The sequence below is a fragment of the Chiroxiphia lanceolata genome, chromosome 1, assembly GCF_009829145.1.
Source record: "Chiroxiphia lanceolata isolate bChiLan1 chromosome 1, bChiLan1.pri, whole genome shotgun sequence".
Classification (NCBI taxonomy): Eukaryota; Metazoa; Chordata; class Aves; order Passeriformes; family Pipridae; genus Chiroxiphia; species Chiroxiphia lanceolata.
Window position 1 is genome coordinate 62,279,093 of NC_045637.1, and position 26,144 is coordinate 62,305,236.

General features: G+C 41.6%; 1 protein-coding gene across 1 annotated transcript in view; it reads left to right on the forward strand.

The window, feature by feature from the left end:
- The window catches only part of PARD6G (par-6 family cell polarity regulator gamma), a 66,330-nt gene that overhangs the window by 13,888 nt on the left and 26,298 nt on the right, over positions 1 to 26,144 (forward strand). The window lies entirely within an intron of this gene.

Below are 26,144 nucleotides of genomic sequence, written 5' to 3' on the forward strand. Positions count from 1 at the left end.
GAAAAAAAAAGTCATAAATGACATTTTGTTTGACTGTGTTGACCTGGCAAACAGATAAATGATGATTTTTCTCTCGTTACACTAAATGCTGATTCTTCTCATTTTGATTCATCAAGCAAACCTTGGGCAGAATTGCCTAAATGTTAAGGGTGACATCAAGTTTAAGTGGCTGTGTGTTGTTCTCCTTAAAGACCATGTTTGGCAGTTGCTTCAGATGAGAATTGGTTTTTATAATAAGGTGTCTTCAACACAGAGCTCCATAAATCCCAGGGGAACCTAACACTGTGTTAACACTTCCTCCACGTTTTTTTTCAGTCATATAGTGATTTATAGCACATAGAATTTAGAATTAAAGTCTTGTCAGCAACAGATTCAGAAAAAAGACTTAATCTGAGACTTTGAGCAGTCATGTAGCTTTTTTCACCTGGACTCTTGCTGTGTAATGATAAGGATGTAGCAGGAGGCTCCAGCCTTCTCATTGATATGAGCTAGTGTGTGGTTCGATTCAGTGTCCTCAGGTACATCCACGGCTGTGTGGCTCTTGTCCATTCAGGGCATGTTGTCTGCCACCTTCTTTTACGTGTGATAAGTACTCAAGGAGACAATTGAGAAGAGGGTGTACAGCAGTTTGCTTTGGTGATGTGTCTATCAAGTGAATGAATATGTCTGTGGGAGAGGACTTGCTCTCCCTTCTTGTGCAGAAAATACAAAGGTGGATCACAAATTCTATGAAATCTTTTTCCTGTGATGCCTGTTAGGGCTGGTGTTTATGGTGGGTCAGGTCATGAGAAATCCCTTACCATGCCTACTTCAGTTCAAGTTTATTCAGGTCTCTGCATCAATCCTGTTCAAAATGCAGTTGTCCTTGCTCTGCTTTGAACAGACTGCTGAAACCACTGAGTATCCCTAACTCTGCACTGGGAGGGGGTTGCCACCAAAATGCAAATCACAGAAGTAGGCAAATGAGAGAACTGTTGACTACAAATAGAAAAAGTGCTCCCTCCTTTTCTTCAATAGGAGAAGTATGCTAGTTGTGAAGGTTTATAATTTTTAAATTTAATGGAAAAGGGCATTATTTCCTTTTTAAAAAGCTTTTCTTTTACCTTTTGCTCAGTGAGAAGAATCATGCTGACAAGTAAGAAAGCTCCTGTAAGAGGGAAGACAGGCCCATGCCTCCTCGCTTGTGGAAAAGCCGGAAAACTTTCCCAACACACATTCTCCTTCTATAAAGCTAAGGGAATAGTAAATTCTGGCCCATCCCTTTGCTTAATGGTACCTTTCATAAGGGACTCCTGAAGTTAACATTTGACATTTATACTTGTGGATGGTCTCAAGTCCATTTCCTTTGCTTTGATGAAGCTTTTAGAAATTGTTCCCTTCAAGAATAGTAGGAATTACTGAAATCTTTTTTATCTCTTTTTCCTTTGCTCCCCTGCTCTTTTCCCTGTCTTCAGATGGAGGTGACAGAGCAATGCTGGTCCTTCTGTTGGAGACTTGCATGAGAGAACAAGGTGACTAGGTCCAAGAAATCATTGTGCCATTCAGGGGAATGTGGTGTGCCTGCAGTGCTTCAGCTCACACCCTAAACTCTGACTTCAGAGGCAGGAAATTAAGGTGACAGGGATGCTAGTAAAATATGAGGGTAGTCCTCTGCTGTGACTTTGAAGGAGACTGCAGAGCATGGGCTCTCTAGGCTTTTGGATCAGGGTTCACTGCTCTTCAGTGGGAGTAGTCCTGGAAGGTGGATGCCAGAGGTTATTCTCACAGTCTTGTTTGAGGGAACTAGGCAGAAGTACACAGACATAAAAGGACTGAATAGTTGAAGTACAGGTCTTTTTTTTTTCCAGCAGAGCAAACTGTTTATCAACTGCTTGATGAGTCATCTGTTTTCTCAGTTTATAGCTGGGATATCCTTTCTCTTGTCGAGTGAATGATACAATCACATTAAAACAGCCTGTTTGTTCCCAGAGTGGCAAAATAGATAACTTACTCTTTGCACAATAATCAAGGAACACTTTGCTAGTTTGATTTTTGTTTGCCTAGATGTTTTTTATCTGAGCTTAGTCCTGTACTTTTTCAGTTCAAAAACCTTTCCCTCACTTGTCATCAGAGGCAAACCATGTGCTCATTGCTTGGACTCTTCATGCCAGGTTGGTGTCCAGGTGTGGGATGGCTTTATTCCACTTTCTCCTTTTTTGTTCAAGTCTCCTCAGCCCCAGATTTTTCAGAATCACAGCAACCATTCCCTTCGCAGGCCAGCGATGTCAGTGCTTCTTAGCTAGCTGTTTTAGTAAGAACTTGAATTGCTGTTCCCAGTGTGCTTGCAACAATTACTGTTCATGGGTTTTGGGGTCTTGAAGAATCTGGGACATTTGTGGGTTATGTTTGAGTAAATTCAGCTATAGCAAGTTTTTATAGCTCATGGTGATTTGTCTGCTGAAAGTATGTGGTGCTCTTTTCTCCTTTTTTTTTTTTTCCCTATACCAAATTACAGTGCAGACAAAAATCCTAATTAGAGAACCAGGCTATAAAAAGAAAAGGCAGTTTTCTTTTGACTTGCTTTCCCAGGCTGCAAGTATGGGTCATGTCCTGTGTTGTAAACTGATGTGGCTCCTTTGGCTTCATTAGTACAGTAGTGATTTATATCAGCTGATGCTTTGAGCTTGAGAATTTGTTCACTCAGCTGTAACTGATACCACATATACACAGAACTCTCTATGGAAGGTGCCCGCTGCTGTGGAAGGGATGGATATCCCAAAGACCTTAGAATAACACAAGAAATCATGGATGTGCTTGACTTGCTCCATAATATCTGAACTCTAGTACTCTAGCCAAGACCTGCATAGAGGAAGAGCTTATCTGATGATACAGTTGATCATCATTTTTTCAGTAATATTTGTTCTGTGTCTGAGTCAAACTACAGCACTTGAGACAATCTCTTGCATACTGCAAAAATATTTAAGCATAAACTATGAATTCAAGCAGAAACATAGAACAGAAAAACTGAAAGAAGTTAGGTGTTACGTCCTGTATGTAGTGTTTCCTGTATGATTACATGGAATGAAATTATTATCAAATCTTACTTTAATGCCTGTCTCACAGAGGCAGAGGCCTCCAAGATGTATTGGAGGCTCTTAAATAGAATGGAATAAATAGCAGAATTATAATATCTTCATTATAAACCTCCCTGAAACAACTCCTTGAACTTAGGAAGTGGGGTATCAAGATGTAAGTGGAGGTCTACCAGGTAAAAGACATTTCAGGATTACTCTTCTTACCTGCTATGGTGTGTTCGACCTAGAAAGTTCAGAAACTCAGGGAAGTGTTGCAAAATGAACGTGCTGATCACTCTGTAAGTACTCTGTGCAGTGCTTTTTTCCAAGGAAAAGTGTTATATCTAGGACCAAGATGCTGAAATACAGCAGCATAGTGAATGGAGTGATATTTGGATCTTAATTCGAACTGAGCATACTACTGTAAATCCAGACTAATGATTCTGATTCTGGGAGAAGTGATGAAGGCTGATGACAACCAGATCTACACTTCTTACCACTCGTTGGGGTTTATAGACTTTACATGGGCAGTAACAAAATCTGCTATAGCTCAAGTTGCAAAGGAGGTGACAAAGGTGGTGCACAGCCTGTTGGGTCTCATCTTGATCCCAGACTGAGGTCAAATGAACTCTTCCGAGAAGCCTTTTTGTTTTGTCCCCATTGCAACAGGAGGTCTGTTCTGATTCTATAATAACAATAACAATAAAATTGCTATTATAGAGTATTGTTATTATAAAATAACAATAAATTAATGAGTGTGGGGGCACTTTGTCAATCCTAAAACAAATTCTAAATCAAATTCACAATCTTTCCAACAATACAATTAATTTTAAAGTTCTCTAAAGGTTTAAACAGTTCCATGATAAGTGCCCTCCAAGTAGGAGGCAGGTGAAGTGCTGAAGTGTCAGGTGCTGAATCTGTATTTCACGTTGGCTTTTTCAAATATTATACTTCTTGGAGGAGCATAAAAGGCAAAAAAATCTGAACAAACTGAAGGGCATTCTAACAGCAAACAGTCCTAAAACACACTCCACAGCTAACTGGAGAAGGGCTTTACATTATAATTTAGTAAATGCCACAAATGAACTGCAGCTATTAATTAACATGGCTGAAGTTGGAGAAGGCTGATGACTTCTGGTACCTGTATCGTCTTGCATTTTGCAGTCTGAAAAATTGATTGTGTGTAAAAAGCCATCAAGTATCATCTTCAGAAACTTGCTATAAGTTTTTTTTCTTTTGTAGCTATATTTTGTAATAGTCTGTTACTGTAACAGTAAACCAGTACTGAATACCAGTTGTTTTCTTCCTTGAGTGGTTAGAGCTGCTGTCTACCATCAGTTCTCACTTAGGGCTTGATCCAAAATCAACAGGGAAAAATGTGCATTTACCTGGTTGGATTTTGGATTTGGCTTGTTTTAATTTAAAGATTGGAAGATGCTGTTTTTCTTCAACTGCATGCAGTGACTAATGTATTTAAACTGCTGTGCCATGAAACATATTTCTGCACGTTCAGAAGCAGTTCATAACTCTACAATTTATTTACCTGGCAGAGTTTTGTTCAGCTCTAAGTACCAACATCTGTCCTTAGCTTTCTTGTATTATAAAATCAGAGCAGTCACACACAGTTTTAAAATAAAAATGTGCTAATGGGAATCATGCCCAGATCTGACTGAAAAACCGATGGTGGGTTGTTTTATTGTCTTTCATACTCTGAGCAGATAATCCCTAGGAATGGTTGTTGGCTGTCTAACCACATGTGTTAAACAGAAAAACTGGCTTTGAGGCAGCAACTATTTCCAGCTACCTAAAACATTTAACTCTCTGCTCTTCTAGATTGGGTACAGTTGGAAAAGTTTGAGTTGAAGTCTTTCACATCTTTTTGGTTCTTCAGTAACCTTCGTGTTCATTTTACAGCACAGGCATTGACTTCACCTTCTCAAAATGTATTTCCCAACAAGAACAATGTGATTTTACTGCTCTTGTCAAAGGCATCTGATTGATATATTAAAGAATAAAGCAGGTTGCACCACCTACTGAGGGAAAATACTGCTTCTGATCTTGCTTTTGGTTGAGCTAAGCAATTTTCACAGTGGTCTTCGATGAATGAGGGAATAAAATAAAGGGTGTAGAGAAGGTGGCTTCAGTTTACCTGCTCCTGTATAAAGATGGTGGGAGGGTGGAGAGGAAACTCTCCTGACACTTAGTGTAGCTCATGGGCACAGTGGAGGATGTGGCAGTGCTGTTGGTCAGACTGTCCCAGGGCTGCTACCCTGTGTCCTCTGCCCTGGCACTAGTATGATCCAGTGGCTGAGCTCTCTGAGCCCATTCTTTGGCAGAAAACGAGTTGTTTGAGTGAGGACCTAGCGTGGGATGGGCAGCACATTTTAAAGCAGCTTAACACTGTTATGAAGCCTCTGCTTCCTGGGAGGAAGAACTTGTCTGCTTCTAGCCTTTGGAAATATGCAGCTCCACTGTATTTGGAAGGGGGGCAAAACATCTTGTCTTTGCTTTGACGATATCAGAGGATGGTAGTAAATTTTGTGCTAGTATAATAAGAGTTGCTGCTAGGCTTAAATTAAATCCTTTCATGATTTTCTTCAGAAACATCTCTGGTTTTGAGCTGGAGAGATCTAGGAAAGCTTGTCAAGCCAAGTAATCTTTGTCCCGTTCAAGTCCTTTGATATCTGAAGATAAGTAAAATGCAGCTATTTGTTCCAGTGAAGTCTGGCAACACCTTACTGTAACTTCTCTGCTTCACCTTTCATGTGCAAATGATGAGACTGAATAATTGTTATCTTTCTACTAGTATATTAAGCAACTTTAAAAACATAAAGTTTTTAATCTGGCTTGTCAGACATAAACACAAAACAGGCTTGGATTTTGTTGTTGGCATGGTTAGTGATACCTGGTGGCTGAGCAGAGCCAGTGTGAGGTTGCTTCTCTCCTTCTCCTTGAAAACTTCATTTTTAGAGTATGAGGATATTTGATTTTCATCACCAGTTATTTTAATTGCAACCAGAACAGCTGCTAAGCAAGAATTTTCAGGGAAAGGGGGTTGAAAGCATGTGGAAATAGCATAGCTTACAGATAAGCCTCGCCTATAGTCGATCAATAACTGGTAGTGGGAACTGTCGCAGAAATATGCACTGCATAAATATTTGTAGTTGCAGTGTACAGCAAGCACAGAACAGAAGCCTAGCAAAAACAGTAAACATTTGTTGCACTTGTATTAAAGCTACGTGGGATTTGGTTTCAGTTTCAGAGTTTAATATCTTAATAATAAATACACATAACCAAATATATTAATAATAAAAATAGACTTTAACAGTTGATGCTTCTTAAAAATCACACCAAGCTGGTACCAGTACCACAACATTGTGCTGAATTTAGACTAAAGAAACTTGTTTATAGTGGGAACTCATGCAGCCTTTAATAGGAACTTCTGCTCCACTCCGTGCTTAGTTTCAGCTGGTAACCCACACAAGGACAAGCAAATAAACACTCTTGTGTCCCCCCAAACTTCTGTTTGTTGTCTTACAGTTGTGGATTGCTGCTCTGACAGTACTTAAAAAAGCAAAATACAAGAACTCCCCAATTATGTCTACTCATACAGTATCAAGTGAAACTATTTCTTGTTTTCTTCTTTGGTCAGATCCTTTTTATTTAAGATAGTGAAGCTACTCTGACAGGTGCCTTGGCTGTATAAGAACAGTGGTAGGGACGACTTTTCAAATGATCCACCTCTATTAAGATGCCTATAAGGGGAATTTTCCACTATTTATCTTTTCTTACCTTAGTAGTCAAAACAAGAGATTCTGTTTCCTGCTGATGGCTCAGGTTTTTTCCTGTTGTGCCTAGTTGTCATTTCCCTTCTGTAAGTGTTGGAAACAAGTATAATGTGCAGATAATAATGAAAGTGGACAGTCTCTTCTTTGGCACTGAATTTTACCTGACAAGACTTCACAAGCTCAAAGAAGCTTCCATGTAGTAGTAAGGGGAGGTAGATAGCACAGTGCAAATACAAACATTAACTCAAGATTCAGACCTTCAGGAACAGGTTTTCTGCTAAATTTTTGAAGTACTCCAAACTCTTAAGTACACTAGAGGGCTTAGGACAACTTAATTGGTAGACTCTTGCACTGAAAGCAAGCATGCAATGAAGGGTATTTCTGCTAGGTGTTTGTAGTAGGCATTTAAAAATTAACTCCAAATGTAAATCAACAAATATAACTCCACTCAAATTAATTTTTAAGTGACTGAAAGCTTCCCTTTTGTCGTCAGACTGCCTGCGTTGTTGGGATTGCATGTTCCAAATTTAAAAGTGTCAGCATAATTAATACTGCATAAGAACTCTGGATATTTTTCAGCTCTAAGAGAGAAAGCAGCTTGAGGGAGGTTGAAAGAACTCTTTCTTGAACCTGCCCCTGATGATGATCTACTTGGATCTTATTTTTTCCTCTGTGCTATGTTTAGAGTAGCAAAGAATCCTGTGGGAATATTAAGGAAACTATTAACCTAGAAAACTTCACTGTTGTTCTTGCTCTTCAGTCCCCTGCCATATGCTGATATTAAGTAACCTCTAAAAACTTCACATGAACAACTTGTATGCCACTCATCTGCCCCACCACTCCCAATTTTCTTGTATTTTTTCTCTTTTGGTTCTTTCTCCCTTGTATTGCTTTTTCTTTCTTTCAGCTCTCTGCTTTGTACTGTTTCCCATAGCTTTTTAATTGCTCTGCAAGGCTGTTGCTCCCCAGGCAGGAGAGCATGGGTTAGGTGAAAGCATACGAGTGCTGGTGCTATTTTACTCCCAGCATTAGAAGGCAGCTTGGAGAGCGTTGCCATCAGTTGGGCAGAGCAGCAGTGACAGAACAGGTGTGGAAATAGCAGTTATTGAGGAGAATTGACCTTTTACTGTGAGTCTTGGACCAGTTAGTTTTCTTCTCTGAATATCCTTTTGCATTAGAAACAATAAATGGCTTGAGAATTTAAAAAAATTAACATTGTGAAATTTTGAAGGAGAATGGTTATTTAATTTGAATTTATATATGAATAAGAAATTCTATACTGCTTGGTGTCTTTGGAAATTGGAGAGGTGGAATCCAGTGGAGTTGGTTAAAAGCAACATTTTTACATGGCAAGGGCATTGCAAGGCTACTCAGCTGCTGGCAGCAGCAAACTCTGAGACAGCCTTTCTGCCTCTATTGTAGGTGAACACAACTGTTTTCATTAAAGCTGAGGTACCAGTTAAGGATTTGAAAAGGCCTAAAGCTGTTTCCCCCATCCCTGGATACCACGGAGGTGTCATAAGAGGAGGTCTGTTAGTTATGACCTCGGGATGGACACTGCTGGCAAACTGTTCACTTTATTAGCCTGATTTAGTGTGGCTTTGTTTTCATTCTACCAGGCAATTCAGTAGTTTTAGTAGTATGTATCCACAAGATGAGGTGATTTTGTTTACAAAATAATGTAATCTGTACATTTTTGCTTTTATGCACTTATTAAGGTCTGATTTTAAATGCAGCAGACATGAGTAGAGATGGGAGGAAAAACCATTGTGTTAACCAAATGCATTATGTTAACCAGTAAACCAAAAATTTTCTTGCAGTTTGGGGGGAATTCTTTCTGACTCTGAGTGAATAAAGGAATGGTTTATAATAGAGCCCATAAATAAGTCCAAGGGTAGTGCCTTTATGGCTAGTAATAAGAAAAAATGGAGCTTCCTAAGCTTGCATTCCTTGAACGCCTTATCCTTTGTAGAGGGGAAGAAATAAAAGTTCAGCACATTTGGAGTACAATATGCAGCAAGAAGTTTTAAAAATTTTGTTTCAGAGCAGTTCTTAGCTGAGACAAAGAATATGAATAGCAGGAGGAGTGACTGCTGTGGCTGCATTATTCTTCAGTCACTTAAAAGTGCACATGGACACTTTTAAGTGCAGTGTACTGGTTCCTTTTAAAATATCTGCATATTAGAAAGAGGAGAGGATAGCATATAGGGAGTCAACATTTATGCACTAAACTGTAGTACAGGATTTACCTGTACCTCTCACAAAATGTGAGATTGCTGTTTCCAGTGTTAAACTGACCTTGGGTCATACAGTGCGATGGTTCAGAACTTGCTTCTTCATTCATGAGGTTCCTTCATGAGGGAGTTACTTGCCTGTGTGGGTAAACAGATGATGTCTCCATTTATCAGCTTGTACCTGAAAGGTTGCATCCCAAGTGTTTCCCCTGGACAGACAGTAATTGAGGCCAAACAGTGCTGACAATGATCTGCTAGTGGTCTTAACATTTGCATGAGTGACTGAAAATGCTAATTCTCATCACAATTTTCATTAGATCTGGCTAATACCTTTTGTATAAATAGAACAAGCCCAAAGGCACATCAGATTATTTTTTTAGTTGATTTCAGTAATTGTGTGGCTGGTGCCTTTCTGACCTCACCGAGGTGTCTGTGCTTGCATTGGACCATGACTATGAAAAACAGGAAACTTTTTTATTTACCTTCAGTCTTCAGTTCAGATCTGCTGCCTTTTGCTTGTGGATGCAAAGGTGCTGGTGAGAGTATTGTGGAATTTCCCCTTTCCCGTTTTTTTTTGTCTGACTTCAAAGGCAATCTGACAGCATTACCTGGCAGCTCTTTTCACAGTGTAAAGTTCAGTATGTTAACATTTCTTGCATTGAAAGAGAGGAATTGAATAGCTCTCACAGGCTGCCCTGAGGGTCTCAGCCTGCCCCCTAAAAGAACACTGTCCTGTGCTGTATTTTGTTTTAAGTGGGATTAAATTTCTCCTTCCTTGATGTATTTGGCTACCATACCACAGCACACCTCCCCTTGCCACACACAGAGTTTCCCAGTCACCTGGCAGGGGACATGCTGAGTAACAAAGTATGGTACCTGTGAATTGTAATGCAGGATCTTCGTTAGAGGTCGTTCTTTGCTGTACTTTGCTGTACGCTGTTGTACAAGCACTGCAGGGCACTCTGGGGTGCAAGGAGGTTCTAAAGCTCATCTCCCAGGCGTGCCATGTCATCTAGAGGGAATGGAGAGAAGAGGAGAGGGGGAGCTCTGGGAGAAGCTGCAGACTGGATATCTGTTGTGATTTAACATGTGCTGCTGTGGGCAAAGTGGCTTGGCAGTGCCTCAGAACCCATCTCCTGTCTCTAAAATATTCCCAGAAGCAGCTGACCACATGAGCCAGCTTATGGGTTGCAGATCACAGGAAACAGCTTGCTGCAACAAAGTTGTCTTCCTCTGCTCATATGACCCCTCAGCAAGGGTACCTGTCATCTGCATCAGCTCTGGCAAGTGCATAGTGGTGGTGAGCAAGAGGAAGGATGTTGTCAGAGGTATGCACAAAGCACTGTCTTACAGTGGGCTTCACCAGTATTGATCACGAGACCATGTGGAGACCATCCCTGCAACTAACTTGTCCTGCCTCTGGATGCCTGAAATAAGGCTAGACGGCAGTATTTCCCTGAGTTGTTTTTTTAGCACTGTACTTCACTGGTCCCAGTTCAGCTGGTAAGCAGTGGCAATGTCCCATTCCCTTCCTTTCACCAGTTGCCAGATCCCTATTGCATCACGAGGAAGTACTGGAACTGCAGAGTGTGATGCAGGTGCCTTTCTACCATGATGAGTGTCATACAGTGTGTGGGTAGCATGCTCTTGAGTCTTGTTGGTCTAGTTAATGGGTGGGTGTGTTTATCTTGGAAAATCAAAGTTACTAGTTCCATCTGTCTTCGGAAATGTTATTGCCTCTGTCTCATACCAGTTCCATGTGGATGTCCCAAGAAAGCTGAAAGAGGTCAGTGTGAAGAAGATATGCATGCACATCAGCAGCAGCTGTGAGAGGGAATTGTTTCCTTGTTACTGTATAAACCTTGTTAGCTAGGTTGATGCCAGCATCTTGCTGAATGGTACCCTCCTTCTGTGGTGGGCTCTTGCAACTGGTGTGAACTGAGCAATTCCAGCAAACTGGGTCTCCTTGCCTTAGAGACCCCCTGGCACTACGAGACACGTCAGTGTCGGTAACATAAATTGCTGGATAGCTGCTTGTGCACAGAAGTAACGCAGAGAGGTTACATGCCTGCTGAGGAGGAGTCACTGAGGAGGGAATGCTGTTAGACGTGTTTCTGGAGTTGTGCTGAGATCCAAAGGTTCATAAAGACAGCTTGCTACACTCTTGTGTCTGTAAGGTGCACAAAGGCTCTGGCATGGCCTTGCATCCCTTTTGCATGATGGGGCTGCGTCAGCTCATGTGGACTGGAAGGGCTTACAGAGCGAAGCGTGTTCGTGCTTTCTGTCATGAAGTTATGGGGTCTATGTCCCTGCTCATTGCAGTGAGGTTGGACTAGATGACCTTTAAAGGTACCTTCCAACCCAAACTATTCTGTGATTACTCAGATTTGGTTCCAGCTGTCTTGCTGAGACATTGTTCCCTGAGTCTTAGTGTTTGTACTGTTTTAAGGCAAACATAAGATTTGCTTATGTTATTAGCTTTCATGCAGCCTAAAATAAATCAGGAATGCTTGTTATTCAATGCAGTGCACCCTGTGCTCTTGAACACGGTGCTTGCCTACAGTGCATGCTGATGGGCTTTGTGAGCTGGTCCAATGTGTGTATACCAGAGGTTGGTGCACTTCAGTGCAGAGCACTAGGGTAGAGTTCAGGATCGAAGGGGAAATCTTGTACAGGTGGAAGCTGGGTCTCTTTGGGCTCACATGGCACTTAACTTGCAACTGTGCACTTGGCTGCTTTATTAGCTTGCAGGAGGTCTGATGGTTCTGAGACTGCTGTCTTCATACCTCTGAGGTTTCTTCCAGAATCCATCTATCCCCAAACATAATGTTTTAGTAGAATTCAAAATGCAGGGGAAGAGAGAATACAAAAGAAATATCTATGGGAAAGATGGAGGGGGAAAATGTGGAAAAAAAAGAGGCCAAATCTTACTGGTTTAAAAAGAAAGCCATTAAGGACTTCAGTTGTGAATTCACATTGTCTGCAAAACCTTGCTTCCTGGATCTTTTGCTTCAAGACTTTTTTTCAAAATGAATCACTTTTAAGCAAATAATCAGCTTAAATCTTTATAGCACTTAGTGTTTGCAACCAGCTGGCTTGAAAATTCATGTGCAGAAACAGTGACTATTCTGAACAACAATTTGAGAGGCCTAAGCAGCTGATATCTTGCTATCTGGCTAGAATGGCTTTTATAGAAACCCTACCAGGGAGGACATCACATGGATATTGAATTTGGATAGTAAAGTACAGAATATGGTTCAAATATTTTGTCAGTGTCAATGGTGCTGAGAATACTGGCACTTGGAAGAAACAGAGTGGTTACATGTAATATTTGCCTATATTTGTTATATCTCAAATTCTTGCCAGCTTGAAGGGCAGTAGAATCAAGTTCTGCTGTAAGGTGTGGAAGAGTAGAGCTACTGCAACACAGCCCCTAAAGTTGTTTGCACTGTAGTGCTTCTATAGGGAACTTTTCTTTTTGCTGTTCAGAATGGTGCTTCCTTTGGAAACAAAGGGTGGGAGACGGACTATTGCCAGGCTACTAGTTCACACGAGTGGTGTGTCTGCCAGGGTGATGGCACAGTCACTGCCACTAGCCACTCCTGAATAATGTAATCATTGCCCTGATAAAGCATATGAACTTTTGCAACTTGGAGAATTCTGCTTTCCCAACAGCCAGTGATAGGTAAGCTTGCTTTTTTTTTTATCCTGTGATGTGCAAGTTATAAGCCTAACTCTTTATCATCCAGCTAAAAGCTGGGTGAACAGCTTTTGCACTGTTCCAATAAGCTTTTACTGAGGAAAACAATCATCAAATGTTTTTAAGACAGTTAGATCCCATGCCACTTAGTTATTTTTAATGATGAGGAAAAAAACTAAAGGGTTTGGGTGTGGCATCTAGTGCACCTGGAACTGGAAATCCACATCAGCTGGGAAATAGTTGCCACCTAATAGTTCTAAAATAGTTACGATTAGTAGTCTGCTCAGAACACATATACATTTCTGAGTGGCTTACTTTGATTAAAAAGAGCTGTCAAATGCAAGTTCCACAGTTTTTAAAAAAGTTGTTTCCTGTCTGTCATTTTTTCTCTCTGTTTCTCCATACACCAGCATGATACTGCTGCTATGCTTTGCTGATTATTTGTATCCTGTTTCCTGGCCCTCCCAAGGGGACAATGACCAATAACAATCGGAATAGGCAGCAGCCCAGAACCTTTGGAGGATGATGAGGTTCAAAGCTGTGTGCCAGGTTCAGTCAAAGCCCTATAAAGGCTCCAAGGAAAAGAATTGTTCCTCCAAATTGGTTTAGAAGATTGTGTCCTCATATATGGAGGTGGCTGTATCTGACAGCTCAGAGGAGCTGATGTGACCAATGCAAGACAAAAGCTCTCATGTCTGTGGGAACTCTCTTGCCCAAGAGATGTGTAAATTGGGAGCTGCTAAACAGCTTCTTCTCCTCAGACATGGTGTATTTGTCTGTTTTCAAAGTAAAAGATGATGTTTAAAGGGAAGTCTACAACCACAGTCATTTTCCTCATGGTCATTTATGTGCATTCCTCTGGAAATGCTAAATATGGTATGTTGTGCCTGAACTTTAAGCACAAATTCATAGGAATGAAGGGAGTTCTATTTCAACTGTTTTGAAACTGTGTGGCTTACAATCTTTTTTGTATCAAAATGTATTTACAAGAAGTCTTGGGCATATGTTACTCCCTGCTGCTCCTTGAGTGGCACAAATTTGAGAGAAACGTCAATTCATATATCCAGTCAGTAACTTTTTCAGCTAGGCCCTCTTTGACACGAAGAATTTTCATTCATTTATTTAAAAAAACCCCAAACAAACAAACAAACCTAACAGCAGGGTTTTTTGTATGTTGACTATCTTCTGCAACTGCTGGGAGGTGTTACATGTCCAGTTTTATCTCAGCAGAAGTTGGGTAAACAACTCCTGTTCTAGTGTGACACATTTAAAACAGTCAAAAGCTGCTTCAGAGCACATCACTTCTGTATCAAAGAGAGGAGCTATGTTATGGGTGTGTTGTCTCATGTTACCTGTATTATCTTTGAGAGACAGGTGAGATACTGGCTCCTTAAATAACAACTCTGGTCTTAAGCAAGTGTTTCATAATGAAGTTATTTGACTCATCAGCTGCTGAGAATAGTAGCCCTGGTCCATTTTGCTTGTGGGGAAAGGGCTCCATGGGAGAGGCTTTGTGAACGCTTAGCACAATTCTCTGCCTGCAACTGCATTAGGCTGTGTTTTCTCTTCTGGTTGGAATGCAGTGTGGTGGTAAATTGGTTAAGCTTGGGGCATGAGGTCCTCTCCTAGGCTGCTCTGTGCAGCTCCATGGTCCTCTTGCAGAAAAAGGAGAAAGAGACCTTATGTTGGAGTGCTGCCACTGTGTCTGCTGAATCATGACCATGAAAACTGCTGAAGGGGGTCTGCGCTAAATAACAAGTGTTGTATGCCAATGGTTATTTTTGGTGGTTTCAATTACAATCCTCCTTTCTCCGAGAACCACACTGGTGTTTGTGTAAATGGATGCTGAATAGCAATAGCAAAGCCGCTGAGTACCAAAGCCAAATCTGAAGAAGAGTAGACACGTTTGCAGCAATGTGCCTGCTCTTCTCAGCTGTTCCAGCCTGTGACCCTCAGACTCTTCCTTGTGTAAACATAGATGGAATCAGCCAGGGACGTTTTTATTTAGGAGCAATATCAGGAGGCTTAGCTGGGAAGAGACAGCACAGAGGATGTAGCAGTTGTTAGGCTGTTCAGGCTTTGTCTCAGTGGGAAAGTATGAATGCATTTAATACTGTATTTGCACTCTTGGCTGGCTGGGACTGAGCCCTGACCACGGTGCCTGCTGATGCTGCAGGGATTGCTTTGGCTTTTAGCACATGGACGAAGGAAAAACAGTTGGGGAGCTTATTAGTAAGTTGAGAAGAGCAACCTTCCCTTCTTCCTTTCACTTTTTCTGTTTTTCTTTTTTTTCCTATTCTTTCAACAAGACTCAGTGTTTAGACATCTTGTGAATAAATGGAGGAAACTTTTTGACTTCTGTTTTGAAGGGAAGCCAGGAGTGACTAACATTCCTTAATCTGATTTTATTGCACATTCTTGTCTTGGATATGTTTTCTCTTTTTTCCCTAACCAGAAGAAGAAAACAATCCCTGATGCAAGTGGCTTCTAAGCCCTGTCTTCCTGTAGCTCCACATGTAGCTCTCTGTATCCATTTGGGAACTGACGTTGTGTATTGTTTTGGTATTTTTCATGCAAAAGATCTTTCTGCAAACTGTGACTTGCATAAAAGCAGGAGGGAGTTCAGATACTGGGAGTCCCTGGTGTCAGCTGAGGCAGGCAGCAGATAATCCCCACTCTGTTCTGTACATTCATTAGCATTCTAGAAATACCTGACGTGTCTGTTTCCTGATTAGGAGATCTCTAGTCAAATGCTTATTTTCTCACAGGAAACAAAGTATTCAGAATTTGTCTGGAAAAATTTAGTACTGCCTTTCCATGTACATAGCTGTGGCTTTTTTTCATTTGCACGTGTTGCTGTCCCCTGTTTGTCAGGGATCTCTCTGCATCCTGGTAAAATTTTTGGCACACAAACAGAGCACACTAGTTTGCTCCCTGCACTCCCATTAATTTCAATTTCTGCCTCTTCCTTTAATCGGCAGATGTGGGAGACAGGCTTGACAGGAGTTGAAAATGATTTGAAGGGGAGGGTAGTCCTAAAGAATTGTGATCAAAGCCAGCTGTTATCACTGAAATATGATTGTTGCTATTGATGCTTGTTTATAGCTTGTTAAGTCATATGTGTGCATACAGTTTCGTTTTGTAGGCAGATGGCTTTTAAGTAAAATAACTTCTCAGTGCTCTCCTGAAGTGAAACACCACTTCCTTCCTTTCCCTCTGCCCCCCCCAAAATGAAGTTTAAAGTCTGCAGCTAACCAGGAGTGCTCCGTTCTACCAAAGACAAAATGTATCCTGTTTGTTTAATAAATAATCAACTGGCTTTGATTTTTTTGGCTTAATTTAGACCACGTGCCTGGGGGCGGATAGATGTAGTTGGGGGTGTAAACTCTGAAGGAAAAATTCAAGGAGTAGAAAGGATATATCCTCTGTGCAGGCTGGGGAGGCAGCACTGCAGTGCATGCTCATAGCTTAAAGAATGAAACGGTGATTTCCAAGAAAGTATGTTGTAGTTAACATACTCTTAGTTAGGTAAACTTCAGCTGCTTTGTTTAGCTGTGGCCTTGCAGAGTGTTTTTATTTGCAAAGCCCTTGCATTCTAGAGCCTGTGGTCAACTTCTGAGACACTTCTGCAAGTTGTCTAGTTTTCGTAGTTACCAAGGAAAAAAAATTTTGACCTGAAAACATAAGCAGTACAAGTATCTAAAGGCTTAGTTGCAGACAGTGGTACAGGAATTTGCATTTTGGCTGCTTCTGTGCCTTCTTGGCTGGACATGAACTAGTTTTGCTCCAGAAGCCACATAGCTGGGTTTAAGTGGTGCCAAGCTCGTATTCCTGTGCCTGGTGTCCAGAGTGGGCTGGGAGAGCAGCCGTCCGCTGTGGATGGGAGAGCAGTGCCCTTGGCCTTGGTGCTGCGAGGGTAACCTAACAGAACTATGTGTATTTATTTTATTTTCCCTGTACTGTGCCCCCTTTTCGGATGAGGAAGTGGAGGAGGGGAATTTACAATATGTGGCTTGCACCAATTATTTCTTTATATTATAAACAGGTATTTTCTCTATTGCACTTTAATTTTTCTATATGTGGTGTGAACTGTTCTTTACCATCATTAAAACGAGTACCTATGCAGCAAAAAGAAAGGGTCACTAGGTGACAGTGAACAAATGTGTGCCCTCCAGGGCCAGATTTTTCCCAAAAAGTTCATATGGTCTCTATCACCAAGCATTACAGGAAGAAAGAAAACTGATGGTTTCCAGAGGCTAACCTCAGTCCTTTGATGACTCACAGCCACAGGGACTAAAAGGAAAGGTGGCCTCAAAGAGAAGTGGGACTGAAGGAGGCTGCTATTTGAGGGCAAAGAAACAGACCCTTCTGAAAGCACAGAGGTCTGGCTTTGTTACCCCCACTGTTTCCTAGCTTGATTTCAATCCCCCTTTACATGCACCAAGTTACCCTGGACATCACTTTCTGAACCAGCTGTGGAGAACGGTGCAGACAATTGCTGTCAGCTTTAAGAGCATCAGTGACTGGGGTGATGGAGGGAGAAAATGAAATGCTAATGTGTTGAGGTAAAACTCCTTCGGAAGAAGGGGAAAACTTACTTGATGCAGTTTTTCCACTTATACCCAGTTTTCTGCAGTACAGCAGTTCTTTGCTTGGCAGAGTCAGATAGCTATTGCAGGGAAGTTTGTAAGACTTTGAATTGTAGTATGCATACTAATAAGAATTTATTGGGTTTTTTCCCTTGAAATGAACAAAAACACTCCCACTTGGTATCTCTGAACTGGAGAAAAGCACACTGGTCCCCTTGTGTTCTCCTCTCCCCTATCTCAAGCACTCTTTTGTGCTGTGAGGAGTTGCTACAAATCTGCTATGTAATCATGCAGCCTGTTCCCCTAGCTGCCAAAAGTGTAACCCATGTCTGTCTTCATGCTGGCAAAGGTGGATCTTTGGAAAACTGGGGAAGATGTGCATGTGGGAAGGGTAAACAGTATATGGTCCTATATTAAGCTATTTAGCTGAGACAGCAACTGGAAGTCTTGGGAGTGTTTTGAGTGTTGCTTGAAGCTCTTCAAGGCATATAAGGGGTGTGTGTGTGTGTGTGTGTGTGCATAATTTACAATCGCTGCCAAAGCTTCCCACAAGTTAAGGTCTCTTTTTTAAAGAGAGGTTATTATATAGGACCAAATTGTGCTTTCAGACTCTGCAGCCTAGCAAAGCGTCCATATTTTCTTGGTCCACGGTCCTGCGTAGCATTGCCCTGTAAGCCTGCGCCAAGCTGATGTTAATGCCCATCTTTGGGGGAGGTTCCTCAGCTGGGGAGCTCTTAAGTTCTCAGAGTGCTTGCTGATACCCCTCCCACTCCACAAGTAAGCAGTCTCAGCTGGACTCTCTGTGTCAGTGTCCTTGCCCTGGCTGCTGCTTCCGAGCTCTTGGCTTCCTCCCTGCTCCAACAGCAGCCCAGCACCTATCCCACACAACAGACATCACAGTGCAGCATCTTCATCCTCCCTCACCACTCCCAGCCTTGAGCCATTTTTGAAGCAATGCTGCAACTGGAGGGAGCACTTCAAAAGTAGCTGTAAAAGCTGCTCTTCAAGTCCATACTTTCATCTGGTGTTGTCAATGGCAGAGTAGAGAGCATGTTTTTCTAAATATGCTGCAAAGATGAGTGTGGTGGGATGCATTCATCAATAAAACAAGCATACTGTCATCTGAGAAGGAATTTGGCACAGGGAAAAGCTCTATTTAATGTGTTCTTTTTCACTGTTAACCCTTCATCTCATGAAAGAAAGGTCCAGAGGTGATCATTGAAAAGGTGAAGAGGCTTAGGAAACTTTTTTCCTTCTGTTTTTCCACAAAGGGAGCAGACAAATTGAGGGAGGAGAAAATGGGTCTGATACTGGTGTGGGATAAAGGCATTGAAAGTTAGGTATCCTGCCTTGTTTGTTTGTTTGGGTTTTTTTGTGGTTTTAGGTTTTTTTTTGGTTTGGTTTTTGTTTGTTTTCCTTGTTTGTTTGTTTGTTTGTTATAGCTGCTTTTCATGCTGTGATTGAACGTTGTCAGGACCCTTTTTTCATCATCTTGCTATTCTCCCTTCCTGGGACAGAATTGATTTTTGTCTCATTGTAGAGAATTGCACTAAATGGTCTCTTGAGGGCTTTCTCAGGCCCTGCATATCAAACTCCTGTATAGGTGGTATGTGGTAGTTTTTCTTGGCTGCTGTGTGCTCCTGCAGAGCTGTTTACCCTTTACCATAAGCATATGATTTTGTTGCAGTCTGAATGTATTTTGTCCAGGTTGAAATGATGGTTAGGAGAGTGAATAAGAGAAAAATCAAACATAAAGTGGGGAGAAAAAGAGGCATGCTTGGGTAAGAAAGGGTAGCATGAGAAAGATTGATCCCACTAGAAGTGCAGCATTAGCTTTCCTCATGCACTGCTTGTTTTACACCAGCAAGGTGCAGGAAGAATTGGTGCCATATTTCCTGCATATGCCACAATTTGCCTGCAGCCGGTTTTTGGCTGACCAAATTTCTTGCCTGTGTGTGACTGCATGGAGCAAATAGCACACTTCTGAGAAGTCAACTTTTCAGTTGCCTTCTCAATTGCAATGGTAGATTTTGTTCCAAAACAACATAGTTTAGATATATGCTAGAAATCCCATGGTGCAGTCTACTGTGAACTTGGAGATGGATCTCCTTACCCTTTCCCTTCTATGTGTCTGGATGGCTTTGTTTTCAAACATGCTTGATCTAAAGAGATATGTTAGTCCAACTATCTGAAGTCCAAGTCTGCCATTTGCCTCATGTAACAAACAGCTGTCAACTTGGAAAATGCAAGTAAACTTCTTGTCCTTGGATTATGATCTCACCGCTGAATATAACTAGTTGCTTACTGTTAAAACTGAAAGCCCAAAACTGCAAGCCAGGTTATTTTAGAAAGATTAGATATGAGGAAAAAAATTCTTTACTGTGAGGGTGGCAAGGCACTGGAACAGGTCACCCAGAGAAGCTGGGGATACCCCATCCCTGGAGGTGTTTAAGGTCAAGTTGGATGGGGCTTTGAGCAATCTGGTCTAGTGAAAGACCCCCATGGCAGGGGGGTTGGAACTGGATGATCTTTAAGGTCTCTTCCAACCCAGGCCATGCTATGATTCTGCTTCCTCTTCCTTCTCCCCCCCACATTTGAAATTGCTTAAGATGGAAGAGGAGGGAACATTATTGACTGATGTGAATAGTCAATAAATAAAACCTAATCTGAATTAAGGATGCTTTGCCCTAATTGGCACACACCTCACATAAGCTCATTAAGCTGTATGTTTAAATTTGGCTGGCTCAGGAAGCAATTTTAACCCTTAACCGGCCATTAATTTTTCTGTGACTGTATGGTTGGGATGCACTCCTGACACAGGAGAGAAAGATTCATTAAAGGCTCCCTAGTTGTTTTGTTTTGAAGCTTCAAGGCAAATATGTGTCAGTGTTCCTTAAACCCTTGGGGGTGTTGGTGACACAGTGCAGTTCCACAGCTTAGCAACTTGGTCTTTTGCAGGGCTCTCCATTACTGAATTTGTAGCTTGTGCTTTTTACCTTGCCTCTTCTCAACGAGCTTGCTGCTTGCAGTGGCTGTTGGCCATGGTCTGCTCAATTCAAGTACACCAGATGTTTGCTGTGGAGTAGCTGAGTGTGAGAAAAGCCTCCATCTTCAGTGGCTAGACTGGTTTTTGCACTGACGATGACTTCATCTTTTGACTATGCAATGTGTCTGAGACTAGGTCTGCTGGAGACACACCTGAGTAACTTCAGTTGTAGAGATTATTAAAGAAAAATGTTCCCCCTCTAGTTATAATAAAACTACTGCCATCCATTTCCTGAGTCTTAGTGTAAAGGTAGTCTCTGAGCAAACTATTATGTTAATTTTTTTAAAAATAATTTCTCCCTTGTTGTTTGACCAGCACTCAATGCCAGCATTGCCGGATCAAGTTAAGTTCAGAAGACCTAGTTTTGCTGCCTTTTTATGAGGGAAGGAAATGTTATGCTACTCTGTCCTAGAAAGGGAAATCCTCCCTGGATTGAGGCATAAAGACTTGATTCTGTTTAAACATGGCATGTTATAGCAGGAAAGGGCTGGAGTGCCTTGAACTTGCTTGGGTTTAGTCTTTTTACTGTCCAGCTCTGTTTCTGTTAACTTCTTAGAATGGTCTCTGCTGGAGTTCACTTATGTTGGAAGCTGCTGTTTACTGCCCTGATCTTTCTACCTACCTAAGTTGGCGATTGTAAGGTGTAAGGAATTCACAGCAGACTCTTGACTTTGTCTCTTGTTTAGTAAGCAGAAGAGACTTCAACAATGTCCTGTGAACCTCCAGATTCAGGATTAACTCAATCTGAAATTAAGGTTGCATTACATTACATCCTTGTGGCCACCTGCACTGGGCCAATTTATAGTGTACCTAATTTATAGTGTATGCTTCTACCACTGCTTCTAAAGAAGCATTTCCTGGCTGCTGCCTCCATCTCAGGGCTTGTGGGATCTGGCATCAGATGTTGTTTGTGTTCATTTATGGGGGTAGAAAAGAAAGGTGTGGAGCTCATCCTGAGCTCCTGAGCCAGATGCTTTTGCATGTGGCCTTGGGTGCAAAATCGTGTTTCAGCAGGTTGAATGGAAGGATTAGTAGGAGCCAGCTGTTGGCAGGAAGGCATCTTACTTCAGTGTCATGGCGTGAAATCGATTGGATAAGTATAGCTCTTGTGTCTTACTGGGTAACTCTTCTAAAATGCGTTAATCACTGTGGGAAATCTGGAATCAAATACCAAACATGTTTTTCCCCCGCTTAAACTGGGGAAAATCCTGGAAATTCTTGGGTTTGTTTTTGAGGACTGCTATATGAGATAAATAAGGACCCTGTCATTAAAAATGCAGTAGGTTTCCATCCTGGTTTGTCTTGAGTAGAGCTGCCCGAAATTTCCTCCTTGGGACTCAGAAACACAGTTGCAGTCTTGCTGCATAAAAATCACGCACCTCATAAACGGCAAGATTTTGGAGAATCTGAGTTGTCCTCAGGGAGCTGCTTACTGTAAGAAAATTCACCTTCCTTGTTCACTCACTGCGAGTGTTGTGGGGTGGCTGCTGGCACATGTGAGTTCTGCATTTCTCGTGCCTGATAAAATCATACAGCACAGTGTTGCAGAACTGTTGACCTTAGCTAGCAGGCAACATGACTGCAATTCATTTGGTACTGGCAAGTCTTTTTATAAGAGATTAAAGGACTTTTAAAATGGTTCTTCAGATGCCATTTAGGTAGAACAGGTAATGGTTGTTTGTCCTGGTGTTTTTAGACTATAAATTTGGCAGCATGCTTTCCAAGGTAACTTGTTCTTAAGTCTGTGTGTGAGTGCTCTGTAAGCCAAATATTTTTATATCGTCCATATGAGTAAAGTGAACTTGAATAGACTGATCACTAAGATATGACTATGGTAGAGGTAGTGGCTAAGGTGGAAAAGCAATGGGTCATCAATGTGTGGGCTCTCTTTGAAAGAGCATATTGTTTCTGAGTTCTTCCATTGTGCACAGAGTGTTTATCTTGGTTTGCAGTCATCAGTGATTTTTTCCTTAGACAAGTGACCAGTAGCTGAGCTGTCAGGCAAATGATTTCATGCTTGCACCGCCCAGGCTGGGCACCTAAATGAGAACCAAAAACACAAACCTAGGGCAGCATATTGTGTGGCTGCTGCATTTTATAACTGCTGTGAAACAATCACAGTGGGGCTTTTCCTTTCTAAAATGTCAAGACAATAGAGATATTTCTTCTAAAGAAAGAACAAATGGAGGAGGAAGGCTCTAATTGCCCTTTTAAAACAAAATCCCAATCTTGCTGTGCTGCTTCTGGTCTAAAATTAAAATGTTAGATTAATCTTTGAAACAACGCAAGAATCCCCAAGTGATTTTTCTCTATCTACCCAGCACATGCCTGGGTTTCCCACTTGGTTTAGGAGCAAACCTCTCTTAGGGCTGTGCTGAATTTTGTTTGTTGTTGCCATGAGCAATGAGATGGATTCAAAATTGGGGAGGCAAAGGGAGTAGCACACTGATCTCCCTTCTCCTTCTCCAAAACAAATAAAGGTTGGATTTTTATTAAAACCACAGTTAAGTTTTGTTTCTTAAATGAAAACACACGCTTTATTGACTTTTTAAATCAGGTCTAGCCCTTCCGGTCATGTTTTATTATTAAGTGTGCCCTTCTCCTAGTCTCTCTGAAATCACTTGCTAGTGGAGTTTAATAAAGAATATGTTTTGATGTTTTTATAGTAAAGAGGGAGGAGATCATACTCTAGTTGCTCTGCTAATGAGACTCTTCGAGGAAATCCATCCCCAGTGTTCATCTCTGTTTCAATTACTTCTGCGATGGCTGACCTTCCCCTGTGCCTTGGCAGAAGGGCAGCTGCTTCGCCAGCAGGCAGGGGATGAGATGCTGAAGCTGTTCTGATGTTTGTGTTGCTGATTTTGGCAATACTGCTCCTTCCGCCCTCTGCTTTCCTTTAGCAGCTGCCTCTGCTGAATGAGAAAAGCAGCTTTCCCCCGTCCTGCTTATGTATGAAGAAGGGAAAATTCGGTTTTTGTTTTTATCTTATTTCTGGCTTTACTGAAAATGCCTTTGCTGTCGGAGGGGTGGAGTAGAAATGAACAGGTTTTCATGTTTGAAACATCCAAAAGGAATGGTTTTCTATTTGTGCTGTAGGAGTTTGTTAAATCCTGTATGTGCCTTTGAAAAAATGTTCACTGGAACCTCACTTGCTTGCAGGTCTGACTTAGAGCAGCAGGTGTTAACCACTGGTTTCCCTCCAATGCTTATGCCACTTTGGTTTGCTGGTTTTGGCCACTGTTTCTGCTTGCCAGCATTCCGTAGGTCTCCTCAGCACATTGAGCCAAGTTGTGACTTCAAAAGATGCGTAGGTGGCCATGCAGTGGGTTACTCAAGCTGCTTTAATTTCTTCACAAATATGTGCGTGCTGGCAAGATGCAAGCTAACTGTCACAGTGGTCTCACAGGACCAAGACTATATGGGACAGCTGACTTCTTATCCTATGAAGTAAGGAACTTCATGCTGACTAGAAAGACTGCAGTTGTGGAATCTGGAGGAGGCCAGTGGCAGATACTGTGAAATGTCTTCTCCACACCTACTTGCTGCAGAAGCAGCATTGTGTTTTGCTGATGTGAAACTGTGACTTTGTTATTTTGTTTTTGTTTATTTTTTTCTCAGCAGACCATCCTTGCTGGGAATCCCCAGGAAAAGGGGTGGCTGGAAGTGTCTCACTACCTTATGAAAATATGTCAGTTGTGTGATCTCTACTCTTTCAGCAGGTCGTGCTTTCACAATGAATAGACTTACTTGGGGTGTAGGAGGGCAGATTGGGTGAGGGGTGGTAAAGCTGATTCGACATACTTGAAAATGCTCAAGCAATTTGTTGGAGTCTTTCATGATCAGGTCTGGTGTGACAAAGAATGTCAGGGGAGCCAAGGGGAGAGCAACAGATGCCAAAGTCTGGATTACACACACACACACACACCCCCTACCCTAAAAATAGGGCAACATAAGCAAAGCAATAAACAAAGGACCTGATTTTCTTCTGTTAACTCCTGTGAAAGTAAAGGGTGAAGTTTTAAATATAGCCAGAAAATATGAATGTTTTCTCAATAAGTTTCTCATAAAAATATGAGAATTGTACTTTTTTTTTTTAACTTGACATTGCCCTGAGCTTGGGCAGACACTCACTGCAGGAGATGGGTCAGCTTGGCGGTGCTGACTCAGGAAAGGTTTGTTGGTAATCTGAAGTCATGACCATATTTATCACGTGAGAAAAGCTTTATAAATTGAGTAGCTTTTATAGTGAATCCTTTCAGCCTTTGGCTACAAGGACAGTGGGAGAGGAGTGAAATGGCTGATTAATGCTAACCATCCAGCTGTTAATGAAGTCTATGCTTAGTTTTTCAAGTTATGCAGAAGAATTTTTAAGTGGGTTGAATCCAGTATCCAAACTTGAATGGGCATGTTTTCAGGCTAAGTGTTGAGTACAGTTGTACTGGAATACCTTATAGCAAAGGTAGGGTGGAAGATCTTTTGTCTTAATTACCTAAACAAGCTAAGGCTGGAATATGTTTTTGCAAGGCGGTGTCATGCTTTGTGGGATTAAGTCTGTAAGCTGGTGTTAGCTGGCTTGCTTTTTTTTCCCCTAGGAAGCAAGTTGACCACCTCTTCTGGATTGCTAAAGTTATGGACAAAGTGGATCCAAACATGCATAGTGAGCTAATGGGGATAGTTCAGCATCTAATTCTCATTCTCTTGTTGCACAGAATGGCTCTATGAATTATTCTCTTTTGACAGAGTTCCATGACTTGGAAGTCAACTGAAAACTTGCTGCATCCTTCTTTCAGCAGCTGTTTGTTTCATAGATTGGAACTGAGCAGTCACACTCCTAAAAAAGAAATGATGTTCTGGGAGAGTCTGATGTAAGTGGGAATATGAAGGAAGTCAGCAATGTTGTGCTGGTTATTCTAAGGAGGTGAGATAAGAATTGTTCCAGGCAGCAGTATGGCATATGGGCATTCTCTATATCTTGCCTTTTCCCAAACATAATGTTTGTACTTCTTCTTATTCTCTCCCTTCTGCTCATATCTGCTCTTGTCTTCCTGTCTGTTGAGAGCCTGTTAGTCATCCTTCAGTTCTTGTCTTTTATTTCTCAGGAGTTCAGTAGAGCATACACACACAAGTGATTGATAAGCCTTTAGTTGCAGAACTGCTTTTACTTCCACTACTCTCAGGAGACTGTGGTGTGGTTTTGGGCCAGCCCTGTTCTTGTTCAGACATCTCTTAACATGTCTGTAAGGTGTGCTTTCTTTCCTCTCCCTCTCTCCTGTTTTTCTTGATAGCTGTGTGAGCTCATCTTTTACCACCACCCCCACCACCCTTATCCCTCCTCCCAACACCTAGCATTACTCGAGAGAATAGAGTTGCAGGAGTTAGAGATTTTTTTCTCATCTTTGAGGCTCTAATCTTTGTAGGGAACAAGAATTCTCCACTTGTGCAGCGTGGCAGCTGACCCAACCTCCTGTCTCCTCTGCCTTGTTTTTATGCTCTGCTGTAGAAGTGGAGCAGTACAATTCAATGACTTCAGTGGCTGAGAGGAGAAGCGTGGGGAGTAGGCATGAAATGACTTCAGGGCAGAGCCATAATTTATTTTGCACAATGTGTTGCTGGATTGGAAATGCCACATCTTTTCCTAGTTTTAAGCAATGCTCAAGTCTTTCAGCAGCATCTAAATGGAATGGTGTGGTTCCTGCCCACTTGTAAGTTATGCTTAGTCTTCATAGAGAAGTCA